The 13850-nt window shown below is 39.7% G+C and overlaps 1 protein-coding gene across 17 annotated transcripts in view; it reads right to left on the bottom strand.

Annotated features, from left to right (window-relative positions):
* Positions 1–13850, bottom strand: part of SGMS2 (sphingomyelin synthase 2) — a 101690-nt gene that overhangs the window by 63317 nt on the left and 24523 nt on the right. For 7 of the 17 annotated variants that reach the window (XR_009503345.1, XR_009503347.1, XR_009503346.1 and 4 more), the window contains exons 2-3: positions 3685–3859; positions 2350–2763 (exon numbers count right to left, since the gene is read on the bottom strand). The exons of 1 other annotated variant lie outside the window; for it this stretch is intronic. The gene's annotated coding sequence lies outside the window, so the exon portion shown is untranslated. 9 more of the 17 variants (XM_059923386.1, XM_059923389.1, XM_059923390.1 and 6 more) reach the window with 9 other exon arrangements.

Here is a 13850-nt window from a genome sequence, read left to right as displayed (position 1 = left end):
GAATATAAATAAATGTTGGGGCTTCCCTGGTGGCGCAGTGGTTAAAAATCCGCCTGCCAATGCAGGGGACACAGGTTCGAGCCCCGGTCCGGGAAGATCCCACATGCCACGGAGCAACTAAGCCCATGTGCCACAACTACTGAGCCTACGCTCTAGAGCCTGCGAGCCACAACTACTGAGCCCCCGTGCCGCAACTACTGAAGCCCGCACGCCTAGAGCCCGTGCTCCGCAACAAGAGAAGCCACTGCAATGAGAAGTCTGTGCACCACAACGAAGAGTGGCCGCTGCTCACCACAACTAGAGAAAGCCCGTGCACAGCAACAAAGATCCAATGCAGCCAAAAATAAATAAATAAATTTATATTAAAAAAAAAAAACTCTCCAATATCCAGCCGCCTTCTTGTTGCCTCCACTTGTTAGATGTAAATGCTAAATCACAGTTAGAACTCTGAAGCACATTTTACAGTAGAACACAGACTACGAGTCAAGATAGAATGTCAAAGGTCAATTAACTGCATGCTAAAAATATCTGTGTCGCTCACCACTAATACCAATATAGACAGAGAGAATATTAAAGTCTTTGCAAGCTGACTGGGTCAGGGTCCCTAAGACCACTCCCAGTTTGATGATTTACTAGGAGGACTCATAGGACCCAGTATACAGTTGTACTCATGGCTATTTTTACAGCAGAGGGATACAAAGCAAATCAGCAAAGGAAAAAGGTACGTGGGCTAAAGTCCAGAGGAGACCAGGAGCAAGCTTCCAAGAGTCCTTTCCCAGTGGAATCACACAGGTGGTGCTTAATTTCCCCAAGAAGTTGTGTCAACACCTGTGAAATATCGTCTCCCAGAGAAGCTCATTAGTGACTCTGGGGTTTTCATTAGGGCTGGTCACATAGGAACCTTCTGCTAGGCATGTACCTAAATTCTACACTCCCAGAATGCAAGCAGGCATTCAACAGAAACCATACTGTTTGCACGAACAGTCCAGGCACAGTGCACCATTCTTACTAGGAAATGGTGGGAACCCTCCTCCAATCTAAGTTACCAGGCACCACCAGTCAAGGGCCAACCTTGCAAGTGGGCGTTTCTAAGGAGCGCAGTCTCAGACCTGCTGTGTTAATTCATTTCTGTACACTGTTCTATTTCAATTAGCTACCATACAGGACCAAACTATAGGAGAAAGGTCTTACTCTTAGCAGGTCACCTAGGTACATCATGAGCCTAAGAAGCACTTCAACCCTGTATATTTTCAGTATTTAAAATACAGCATTTTTAACGTGGACATTGTCTTAACTTACATAGTAGAAGAGCTAAGATGGCTTTTAGTGTCCTTTTTTTTGCATAATAAAAAGAGCTGAATTCTAGTCTTGTTTACTTTTCTGGGCACTTTCTTTTTAAAAATGCCATTGAAAATTCTGAATGAATAGTATTCCTACACTGAAACTGTGAGAAACCATTTAACTTATCAGATTGGTGAAAAATCCAGACCCAAATGACAGCTAGTCTCACAAGTTTCTAGCAGGGGGTGAGAATAAGATAAATCCCCTCTGGGAGGCAATTTGACAACACAGCTATCAAAATTATACACATCCTTTATGACTGGCAATTCTACTTTGCAAATTTATACACATATAATTGTGTACATGCAGAATAACCTACACACAAAGTTATTTATTGCGGCATTGTTTAAGAGCAAGGATTGGCTACAACCCAAATGTGCATCAATAGGTCACTATTTAAATTGTGGTACATCCATACAATGGACTACTCTGTGACTGTTGAGAGAAGAAAAAAAAGAATGAGGACGCTCTCTTTGTACTGATTTGTTAAACCCTCCTACGTATATCAGGAGAAAAAAATACATTGCTCAAAAGTATAGTTTGCTATCGTTTACTTTATGAAGGGGGCAAATATGAATTCATACTTGTGCACAGAGATACTCTGGAAGGCTGCATTAGGCACTGATAGCTGAGGCTGGGAGGGGGTGGTGGAGACAGAATTTGGGCAGAATCTGTGAACCTGAAAAAAATGAAGTAAAATGGTATCCTTGAAAAGTAATCCTTCTTTTCTAAGCCTAGGTCACATCACCCTGGCACCTGTTTTTTGCTTATTGCTTTAATAAGCTTCTCTATTTTGCAGTGATTAAACTAGAGCATTAAGATTGCTTTATCTTATTTCCCAAATCAGGTTCCAACTCTTTCCTTTTCATCTGTGCTTGTCTGCCATCTAGAAGGAGCTTTTCCCAGGACACCTGAGAGTGAGTCAAGTTATCTGCGCCTCCCTTCTCCCATTTGTTTGCTGAGGATATTGGGGGCTTTTCTTACTTACTTACTTACTTACTTACTTACTTATTTATTTATGGCTGTGTTGGGTCTTTGTTGCTGCGCTCGGGCTTTTCTCTAGTTGCGGCGAGCGGGGGCTACTCCTCGTTGTGGTGCGCGGGCTTCTCACTGCGGTGGCTTCTCTTGTTGCGGAGCACGGGCTCTAGGTGCACGGGCCTAGGTGCTCTGCGGCATGTGGGATCTTCCCAGACCAGGGTTCAAACCCGTGTCCTCTGCATTGACAGGCGGATTCTCAACCACTGTGCCACCAGGGAAGCCCTATTCGGGGGCTTTTTAAAAGCTCCATGAAAGCAGGAATTTTGCTTTGTTCACTGCCTCATTCGCAACACTGAAATGAGAGCCTGGCCCACAGAAATTGTTCAGTAAGTATTTGTTGAATACATGAATTCTTTTCTTTACCCAGCTTCCATGGGACAGACACTATCAGACAAAGGGAGAGATATCACTGCGGTCAAATATTCAGAAATAGTTGTCATTCCTAGTATCGGCCCATATGGGCATTCTAATCCTAGCAACATTCTTAGAATTATTTTGAATTTTACAGAAGACAAACAAATACGCCTATGGAATGCTGGGCTCAACAGTGACTCTTAAATATTCATAAAAATTTATTTTTAATTAACTTGGAATTACATGGCCCTGGGGTCCATCTTTGGGCTGAAGACTTTTTAGGCAAACACCACACTAACTAGTAATGATGAAGAAGAATGGCTATCATAAGAGTCAACTGAGCCCCGGTCCTAAGGTGCCCTAGCTATAGAGAAGAAAAAGAAAATCTTGTGCATTAAAAATGCAACTCCTATTTTTATTTTCAAGAGTAAAATTACCCTAGGAATTAAATTCAAATTAGTTTAGACAGTGAATTGAGTTGCACAATGTGAATCATGAACGTGAAAACTTCCTTCCTCCTCAGTGGGCAGAGAATGGGTATAACTACCACATCTCTTTGACCTTAGTTTAAAAACTGCAGAAACAGAATAACTTTGCTAGTAATCATTTCAGTAATGTTGTTGAACAGGTGCACAGCTGACCAATGTTCCTTCGAAGATTTTTAGTGCCACTAATTTTTCTTAATGCATAGTTGAGGCAGTTACTGCGTGCCGTATTTTGACAGTCATGCAAAGAGGTTAGGAAGTTTTGGTGTCACCTCTATTTCTCTTGCTGTCATTTAAGACAACAATCCAACAAGTAGGGAAACATCCACTCACCTGAAACAGCTTGAAATCTAAGACTCTTCTGAGGATAAAATAGAAATTCTCAGAGTTAAGGCATTTTCGAAATGTCTTAACTAGAAAAGAGAAGATAGCCGAGAAGTTGCAGGACAACTGGTAGGCAACCAACCTTCAGCGGATGCAAATCACACTGATGATCTAGCACCAGGAAGCACCCAACCTACTGTTTGCAGATGGCAGCACAGCAAATCCCACCGTGGTCCCTGGTCCTCGCAGCAGTGAACACATTCAGTCTTGTAGCAGATCCTTTCTGCGAAGAGTGGGAGGGGCAGAGGATGATAGCTCTAAAAGGCAGAGAAAGTGAGAGGTTAAATAAGAATGATGCTTTGTTATGTTTTGCTGGTTTTCTGGGGGTGAGGGTGAAATGATGAGTTCTACGATACTGCCCTCCCTGGAAGAGTCAGGGGAGAACACTGGCTCTAACAGGTACCAGAATTTCAGGGGGAGAAAAGCAACTTGGCCATGCATTCCACCAACATAATTTAATACCTGACACACCTGTTCAGAGGTGGAGCAAGGAAGGTAGGTGGATTCCCGTCACGATGCTCACAAGCAGATAAAAGAAGCCTGTGATCAATGCCACTGAGAGAAGTCAGTCAGAATCAGAGCGAGGCTGGCGTGGCTGATTCACAGCAAGTGGTTAGGGAGTGAGGGGATGTTATTTGAGTTAAGACTTAATAATAATGGGGGGTGGGACATGGAAGAAGAGCATTCCAGGTCAAAGAAGCAGCTGGTTCAAAGGCCCTGAGGCAGGAATGAGCCAGGCAGGTTTAGAGAATGGAAAGGCAATGGAGCATTGAAACTCAGGAATAGAGAAGTGCAGCGGAGGCCAGAGGCCAGAGGCCAGGTCACCGAGGGCTTTGCAGAGCAGGTGAGGAACTGCCACTACACAGGCAAACTCAGTGTCACCGAAACCCAGGCTGTTGTGAGGTGCATAATCTGTCAGGTTCAAACAAAATGGTGGAGGATTCCCTTCGAAATACACACAACTGCTGTGATATTTTAATGGGTTTTTAAATAGACTTTATTTTTTAGAGGAGTTTTAGATTCACAGTGAAATTGAGCAGAAAGTGCAGAGATTTCCCATACTTCCCCACACATGCATAGCCTCCTCCATTATCAACGTCCCCCACGGAGTGGGTGGTACATATGTTACCGTCAATGAACCTACATGGACTCATCATAATCACCCAGAGTCCACAGTTTACAGCAAGGTTCACCCTTGCTGGCATACATTCTATGGCTTTGGACACGTGTATAATGACATGTATCTACTATTAAAGTATCAGAGTAGTTTCGCTGCCCTAAAAATCCGCTATGCTCCACCTATTCATCTCTCCCTCCCCTCTTTCAATGGATTTTAAGTAGCTGAAATTTGACTGGTGGGTGGAAGTAAAATGTATACCATTTCCCAGAGGTTTACAATTCATAAACCACCATATGAATATCCTAAGAGTATAGACTGAGATACACACACAGACACACACACACACACGATATTTGGTAGTTGACATATATATACCTTTTAAATGCTTAACAAATTTCATTAAAATCTATGTTTAACAATTACAGGGCATATACATACATATCCGCAACCAGAAACCGATTTTCAACTGAGATCCCACTTTCACCAAAAATACTCAACTGTTGGAAGAGACTCAAGAACGAATGTGTCACTCCTAGTTATATACCCAAGAAAAATGAAAGCCCTAGTCCACACAAAAACTTGTGCACAAATGTTCATTCTGCATTATTCATAACAGCCACTAGAGAAAGCCCACGTGCAGCAACAAAGACCCAATGCAGCCAAAAATAAATAAATTTTTTAAAAAATGTATATGGGGTTTCTTTTGGGGATAATGTAAATGTTCTAAAATTAGATAGTGTGATGGTGCACAACTCTGTGAATACACTAAAAATCACTGAATTGTACTCTTTAAAAGAGTGAATTTTATGGTGTGAATTACATCTCAATAAAGTTGTTATAAAAATTAAAGAACAAGGGAATTCCCTGGCAGTCCAGTGGTTAGGACTCGGTGTTTTCATTGCCAGGGCCCAGGTTCGATCGCTAGCTGGGGAACTAACATCCTGCAAGCCGCTCAGCGTGGCCAAAAATTAAAATTAAAAAAACGTAAGTATATCTGAAATGCCGGGTAGAGATGAATAAACTTCAACTGGTCAACAATGCTACGTTCCAATAAGGCCCATAATAGGAAGCAACTTAGTTTACATTGCAGATACCATACAATACTCTCAGTGGGCCATGTTCACTCCTTTGAAAAGACCTCCCCACCCTCAGAGAATGTCTTTCTCATTTCACTTGGGACCTCGTTCCAGCCATTACCTCTCTCTCGACTTCACCCACCACTGCCACTAACCTGACCCTACTTCCAGCCACCACACTGTTTCCCCTGGATTGCCTTAATCTTCTCCTGCTCCTGATTTTCCACAGGAAAATCTGATCTTTCTAAAAATTTACTCTCACTTGAGACCCTTCAGAGGTTCCCCATATTTAAGCCATTTCTGGAACACTGAGGTACTATTAGAAGAAATTAATGTATATTCATATTCAATCAGGTAGTACATGTGCCTCTTAATATTAAAGGTGCCTAAAAATATGCCCTCAAAGTATCCCCAAACCATGCCTGTCCCTGCCTGTAGGGACACTGGTTGCACCGTTAACACCCACCAATAATCTCATGGGCTAATCTTTGCATCTGCCAACTTGAGCTACTCTATCAAAAGGATCAATTCAATTGCCTATTTATAAGGTCAAGAGTTAAGTTAGCTTAGATAAATACCTGATAAGGTAAGAACTGGGCTAACAAAGAGATTTCTCAAGAAGACACACATCCCGAAGGTCCAATGTTTTTCATGTACCTACACACCACAGTATGTAGAAACAAGCCCAGAGTGTCAAGTTGGGAGAAGCTGAAATTTAAAGTAGCTCATAAAACAGGCAACAGTTTATTTCTTAGGTAGCAGGGGTAAGTCCAATTAAAGAAGAGCAGATAGTGGTTCCTGGGCCATAACTTAAGTCTGTGGACATTTATAATTGTTTATAACATGGTATTAATGATACTGACAACATCGTCAGCTTATAGTTTTTTTCATCTAGTCAGACTTAAAATGTGTGCTCTTGTTGAAAAGGAGGTGGGTAAAGGGGGTGGATGTTAGACTGCAAATTCATGCTGACTACTCCAAACACTCTGTACACATCCTGAAGTAGTTAAGAGAAGACCCATTTAAAAGAGTGTCACGGAAGTTCATTCATTTTAATTTGAAGTATATATACCATGCATCACTTCATAAAGGAATAAAGTAAATGATACAACTTACAAAGTAAAATACTCCTGTAAAAGGAGTAGCATAGGATCAGAAAGCCAGGTAAATAGAGACCAGGGGTTCTTGATCACAAGATGCAGTGGGAGGAGGGCGGGTGTGTTTCCTGTGACTGAATATCGTCTCACCCACTCCCAGTAAAAGGAATCGCCACACTCAGCACCTCTGGGACTCCAGACATGATACATAACGTCCCTGTGCCTTAGTTTCCTCATCTATAAGTAGGGCTAACAACAGCACTAACTTCATAGGGTCCTTAAGAGGGGTGAAGGAGTTAATATTTATAAAGACCTTAGAAACAGCACCTGGCATATAGTATGCATTATCCATATTTGTTAACTAACTAAAATAGAAAGGAAAGAACAGGGGGAATTGGGTGTACTGGTTAAGTCTTAAAACATGACAAAAACTGGGATACATATTTGGCTCTCAGTTCCTTTGCAGCTAGAGCAAAAAAGAGGAGACAAAATTTTCCAAACTCAGAGTGTGAGTATCTCCATATCTGCATGTATTGGCAGGATGGGGAATAGGGAACCATGTTTTGTTCCCCAGGGGCAAAAAAGCTCTTCTTGACACTTAGCTCTAACATGCTCACTGCAGGTCTGTACACAAGAGGCAATGAGCGATAGCACAGACCAGGGAGACCATGTCACATGATAGTTTTTCATCATGACCCTCAATAAATTCCGAAGCATAGCTCTCTAGAGTTTCTTCAGTAGGAAGCCAAGGCAATGCAATACAAATAAGCAGCTCAGATGGTCTGGTTCATTTCAGGGACATAACTGCACCAGAAATCCATCTTTTACTTCCATATCCCTCAGCCATGCATCTGATAAGGGCTGAAGAGAAGACAGTTCCAGATTTGTGGAACAAATTCTCTACCATCAGGAGATGGCCAAGCTACAGCCACATAAAAACACTAAGTAACCTGATGCATTGAAAGTGACTTTCCACAGAAGCCTCTGTTTTTAAGTCTAATGGACTTGAGAGTCACCATCTGGCCAAAGAACAGCCATAATTATCTCAGGGGATTGAACAGCTCAAAGAATATTCCTATTTGTCATAGTCATCTCAGGCTCTACCTAACAGTTAAACGTGGAGCATTTCCAAATTACAAAAGCCATTGTGCTTGAGGCACATTTTATTGTAAGTTGGAAAATAGATTAATTTTTATTTTAAAGACTAGTTATTAGAGAGCAAACCTTAGCTAGCAAAGGTCCTTTGTTCCTTCAGATATTCCCCTGCTGTACATGGAAGACATGACACAGCTGAACTCCTACGCTATTCCACAAACCCTGTGAATTAGCTAATGTTCCAGTGATTTGTCAGCTTTTTTCATTCCATCAGGCAAAGTGTGTTGTTCTTAGGACTGATTATTTAAGAATGTTTCTTCAGATTGAAATAGTGTTCCATCTTAAAGTTGTTAATCAACTAAAGCAATGTATTTCCATTTTAATTCTTGGGGGGGTATTACTAAAGCCACCCAAAGAAAGCAGAAATAGATTAATTCACTTGCAGTTTACAGGCACTAAACATAGCACTTGGCAAGGAAGAAGAGGAGACGATGGCATGTATAATAAATCCCCATGCATCTTTGGACAAACATCACTACCTTGAAAAGAAGCCTTTTCTTGACTCTTCCAGATTGGATTAGGGTCCCCTTTACCTGCTTCCACATCGCCCTATACTTTTTCTCCACCATAACTGTTTGCTAATTGTAACTATCTAGTCAACTACTGGTAAAGATTTACTGGCTCTTTTCTGTCAAACTGTAAACCCCATGAGGGAAGGGACCACACCTGTCAGGTTTATCTGCTGTGTTCCTGGCACATAGTTGATATTATTTGTTCACTGAGTGACCCCCGCTTTATAAGATACCAGCTGTGTTCCTAAAAAGTCCCATGTAAGCCCCTTGCGAGTAAGACAATGAAGTCCTTGAAGTAATCTTATAAAGGGGGGAGGAAGGGAGGAAAGCATTACATATCATGAAACCCACAAGTTTGATGCCTTGAAGATTTTCAGAAGCAGAGTCCTTCGATGTACACATGGCAGGTATGAGCAAGAGAGGGAGGGAGAAATGGGGGGAGGGAGGACAGGCTAATTTAGACGGTTGCTTTAAGAGTAAAACTGTATGATGAGAACTCAAATAGTGTTTTCTAATTATAGACTCAAATTTGAAATGTCTTGAAAGGTCACTCTGTACTTCCCTCTGCCTAATACAAGCAGCATTCAAACATCCCAGAAATAGGAGTCCTTTTTTTTTTTTTTAAACCCAGAGAGAAAAAGTTGAACAGATTAAAAAGCCCAGTGTCTCTCAGCCTCTACAGTTTTTCTGTTAGGTCTTCCATGAAGAGACAATCGTCAATCTAGTTCTTTCCTTCAGGACACAAAGTTGTTGTTACATTCGAATTCCTCAACTCTTTAGAGTAAAAGTCACAAGAAATAGTACCACATAGTATCATAACAGTGAAACTTCACTAATTACTTAATTTTAAGAGATGCTTTCAGACCTACTGCAACTAAAGAAAACAATATTTTTATACTTTAACACTGAAAGTGAGAAGGTTTTAAACTTACTGGTGAGCAAAGAAACACAAATCAAAATATTTGTGTTAAAAAAAAACACAAAAATATCAAGCTGCTCTCCAGGACTACTGTAAAATACATTTCTTATATTTTACAAACACCCTAAGAATGTGAACAAGATTTAACTCTGAGCCTCTGACATTATTAATAACAGTGAAAAACTGGAAATAACTAAGTATCCAACAACAGGGGGTTGCTTAAATAAGTTGTGATGGATGAATGCAACAGAATACTGAAATACTTCTCTACCATGTTGAGTGGGGAGTGACAAGAGGTTCATGATATATCCATGAGTGCAAAATAGTGATATACGTATGACCCTATTTATCTTGTTTTTTAAAAGTTGTACATGGGAATTCCCTGGCAGTCCAATGGTTAGGATTCTGCACTTCCATTGCAGGGGGCATGGGTTTGATCCCTGGTCGGGGAACTAAGATGCCACATGCCGGGCAGTAATGCAAAGAAAAAAAAAGAAAGTGGCACACATAAATGTAAATGCTGGAAAGATGACGCAAATTTTTAACAGGTGATAGATTATAGATGACTTAAGTTTTCCCTTTGCGTATCAAGGTTCAAAATTTTCTAAAATAAACATGAGTTGTTACTATAATTTAAAAGTTAAAGAGAAAAGGTGAGTCTTAAACTCCTAAAATAAATTTCCAAATATCAGCTATTATATTAACAGTCTCTTAAAGAAGTTTAGTATTATGATAAGCATAGAGTCTGTTTAATATCACGTACTAAGGATAAAAATAATAAACCTCTTTTTTCCTTTTGGTAACTATGCGTGGGGTAGGCAAATAAAAACATTCTGTCTCGGAAACTTAAAAAGTTTTCTTTTTAGCAAGATGCCATTTGTGGTAACATGCCACCAGGTAGCAAAGAGATCAGCCCCTCTAGTTAAATATAGCATAATTATATAGTTCATAAAATTAAAGTAAAATGTACATATTTGCTGTGATTACTACTCTTGCTCAAATAAAATGCTGTCTTTGAACATAAAAATGAAACTAGAAGTAAAAATGAAACCAGACATGGATAAATATGAATTAAGACAGAAACAAATTGTGAGGTGGGGGCGGTGGAGGGGGTATTATTAGAAGGAGGCTGCCAGACAGAGAGAATTCACCTCTGGTCAGGGAGAAAGGACGTTTGTGGGGAGGCAGAGTAACTCCTCAGGACATAGAAGCATTATAATCAAAACCGCAGGGATTCTGTAGTATCAGTACCTGAGTAGATTAACAGAATGAGCAGACTAGCTACACCTGAGTAATTCAGCCAGCACTAAACTTGCGCTAGCTCTCCAGCTCTTGCTTGGGAAGTCTCCTTTAGATTCCCAAGTTTCTTGGTTCTGTAATCCATTTCCTCTAGTTCTTATTTTTCTCTCTCTTAATCTTTTGTTGTCCTTGCTCTTAACGTTTCTAAGAGATTGATTACTCCAGCCTCCTCACTAGTTATCAGCAGTTTGCTTCTCTTGTTTTAGAAAATGAATAATTTGTACTTACTTTAACTCTTATAAAAGTTTACCTGGTCTACCTGTGTATCATGACCCATCACAGACAGCCTCACCCAACAGGTTTCCAACATTCCTTCTAAGCAATATCAAAGCAAAATACATACTGGCATATTTACATAATCCTCTATTTCACAAAGCAACGTCTTTCAAGATCTTCTTTTTAAGTCTTGGAGGAAGGATAATGTTCAGAGAACAAAATGTTGAGTCAAGAAAGTAAACTCTCAGGACCACAAAGAGTTATTTGGTGTCCAAATAAAAGAACAATTAAAATACCAGGAATAACTGGAAAGGGGGAAGAAGAAGGAAGTGAAATGAGGGGCACTCTAGCAGAAGGTTTTGCAACTGAACCTTGAGCAAAATAAAGGAAAATGAAGCAACGCATCCAAAGCCCAGGGATGATGAACATATTTTGAGGGCAGGGGCCAGTGGTGAGACTCAAGATGTAAACCAGAGCTCCTGCTGGTAGAAACCAGGCTCTAACGGGCTGTCATAAAAATGGATGGTGATGCCGACCAAGTAAATAAATCAGCTGTGTACTTTTACGTTGAGCTTCTGAGTCATGCATGGTCAGAGGCTATATCTCAGAGTACACAAAGGAAAAGTCTGAGTAAACATTAGGAATGTCATTATTAATGACCATCTCACCCTCTCTCTTGCTATTGAAATGAACCCATGGGCTTTGAATACTTTGGACATCACCTTGATTTCAGAGAAGAGAAGGATGAGGTTTAGCGCATCGAGAAAGAAACTCTGAGGTCCTCCCTAACCTCCCTGAAGTGTCTAAAGCTTGCTATAGAGAAAAGTAGAGAATAATTCCTATTCACCCCTACAGAAAGGTTTACAGACAGTAAATAATCCCAATGGTGGATCACATTTCTAAACAAACAAACAAACAAAAATATGTCAAGGAAACGCAAGCATGCGTATTCTCCCCACCGAGAATACACACATTCATTTTTCACTCTTTCATGGTACTTTAAACTGTAATAATGTATTAGGTGGTGAGTCACTCTCTAATTGAGAGCAGTGGGAAATATGATGAAAACAAGAAAGTAAAGAGGCTTCCTGAGGGACAGAGCATGAGCAAAGAATACTTTATTACAGTCAGGAGACCTGGTTTTAACCTGGATTCTGATATTGCTAAGTGTGATTTTTAAAAGTCAGTTTAACAGATTCAGCATACAGAAAATCAAGTTGAACTCAACAACACAATCAATCCACTGGATCTAATTGACATCTCTAGACTACTTCTTCTTGTAACAGCAGAATACACATTCTTCTCAAACTCACATGAACATTCACCAAGAGAGACCACATTCTGGGCCATAAAGCACACCTTAATAAATTTAAAAGAATAGAAATTATACAATGTCTCCTTTCAGATCAAAATGGAATTAAACTAGCAATCAATAATGAAAGATAGCTGGAAAATCCCAAAATACTTGGATATTAAATAACACATTTCTAATTAACACATGAGCCAATAAAGAGATCCCAAGGGAAATTTTTAAAATATTTTGAACTAAATAAAAATGAAAATACAACTTATCAGAATTTATGGATGCAGGGACTTCCCTGGCAGTCCAGTGGTTAAGACTCCATGCTTCCAATGCAGGGGGCGAGGGTTCGACCCCTGGTCAGGGAACTAAGATCCCACATGCCACGTGGCGTGGCCAAATTAAAAAAAAATTATTTTGGACTTCCCTGGTAGTCCAGTGGTTAAGACTCTGCGTTTCCACTGTAGGGTACAGGTTCAATCCCTGGTCGGGGAAGTTCCACATGCCACGTGGTATGGCAAAAAAAAAAAAAAAAAATTATGGATGCAGCAAAAGCAGAAGGAAATTTATAGCAATAAATGCACATTTTAGAAAAGAAGATCTAAAATCAATAATCTAAGCTTATACCTTAGGAAACTAGAAAAAGAAGAGCAAATTAAACCCAAAGTAAATAGAAGAAAAAAAATAATACAAAATTAGAGCATAAATCAATGGAATTGAAAACAGGAAATCAAGAGAAAATTAATGAAACCAAAACCTTGTTATTTAAAAAGATCAATAAAATCAACAGGTCTCTAGGCAGGCTAACTAAGAAAAAAAAAGAACACAAACTTCTAATATCAGAAATAAAAGAGAGGACTGTAGACCCCACAAACATTAAAAGGATAATAAAGGAACACTATGAATGTATCTATGCCCATAAATTGAATAACCTGGGTGAAATGGACCAATTGCTTCAAAGATGCAATGTGCCAAAACTCACAAGAAACAAGCCATCTGCATAAGCCTGTATCTATTAAATAAATTGAATCAATAATTAATAACCTTGGGAAATCCCTGGCAGTCCAGTGGTTAGGCATAGCCAAAAAAAAAAAAAATTAATAACCTTATAAAATACAAAGCACCAGGCCCAGATGGGTTTACCAGTGAATTCTACCAAGTATTTAAGGAAGAAATCATACCAATCTCTTTCAGAAGATAGAAGCAGAGGGAATACTTCCTAATTCATTCTATGAGGCCAGCATTACCCTGATACCAAAACCAGACAAAAACAATACTAGAAAACTGTAGACCACTATCTCTCATGAACACAGATGCAAAATCCTCAACAAAATATCAAAAATTGAATCCAACTATGTAAAAAGAGAATTATACACCATGACTAAATGAGATCTATAAAAGGTATGCAAGGCTAATTAAACATCTGAAAATGAATTAATGTAATCCATCACATCAACAGGCTAAAGAAGAAAAATCACATGATCATACCAATAGATGTAGAAAAAGCATTTGACAAAATCCAGCACCCATTCAGGATAAAAACTCTCAGTCAAC

The sequence above is a fragment of the Balaenoptera ricei genome, chromosome 5 (assembly GCF_028023285.1).
Source record: "Balaenoptera ricei isolate mBalRic1 chromosome 5, mBalRic1.hap2, whole genome shotgun sequence".
Classification (NCBI taxonomy): Eukaryota; Metazoa; Chordata; class Mammalia; order Artiodactyla; family Balaenopteridae; genus Balaenoptera; species Balaenoptera ricei.
This window is presented reverse-complemented; position numbering and strand designations above follow the sequence as displayed.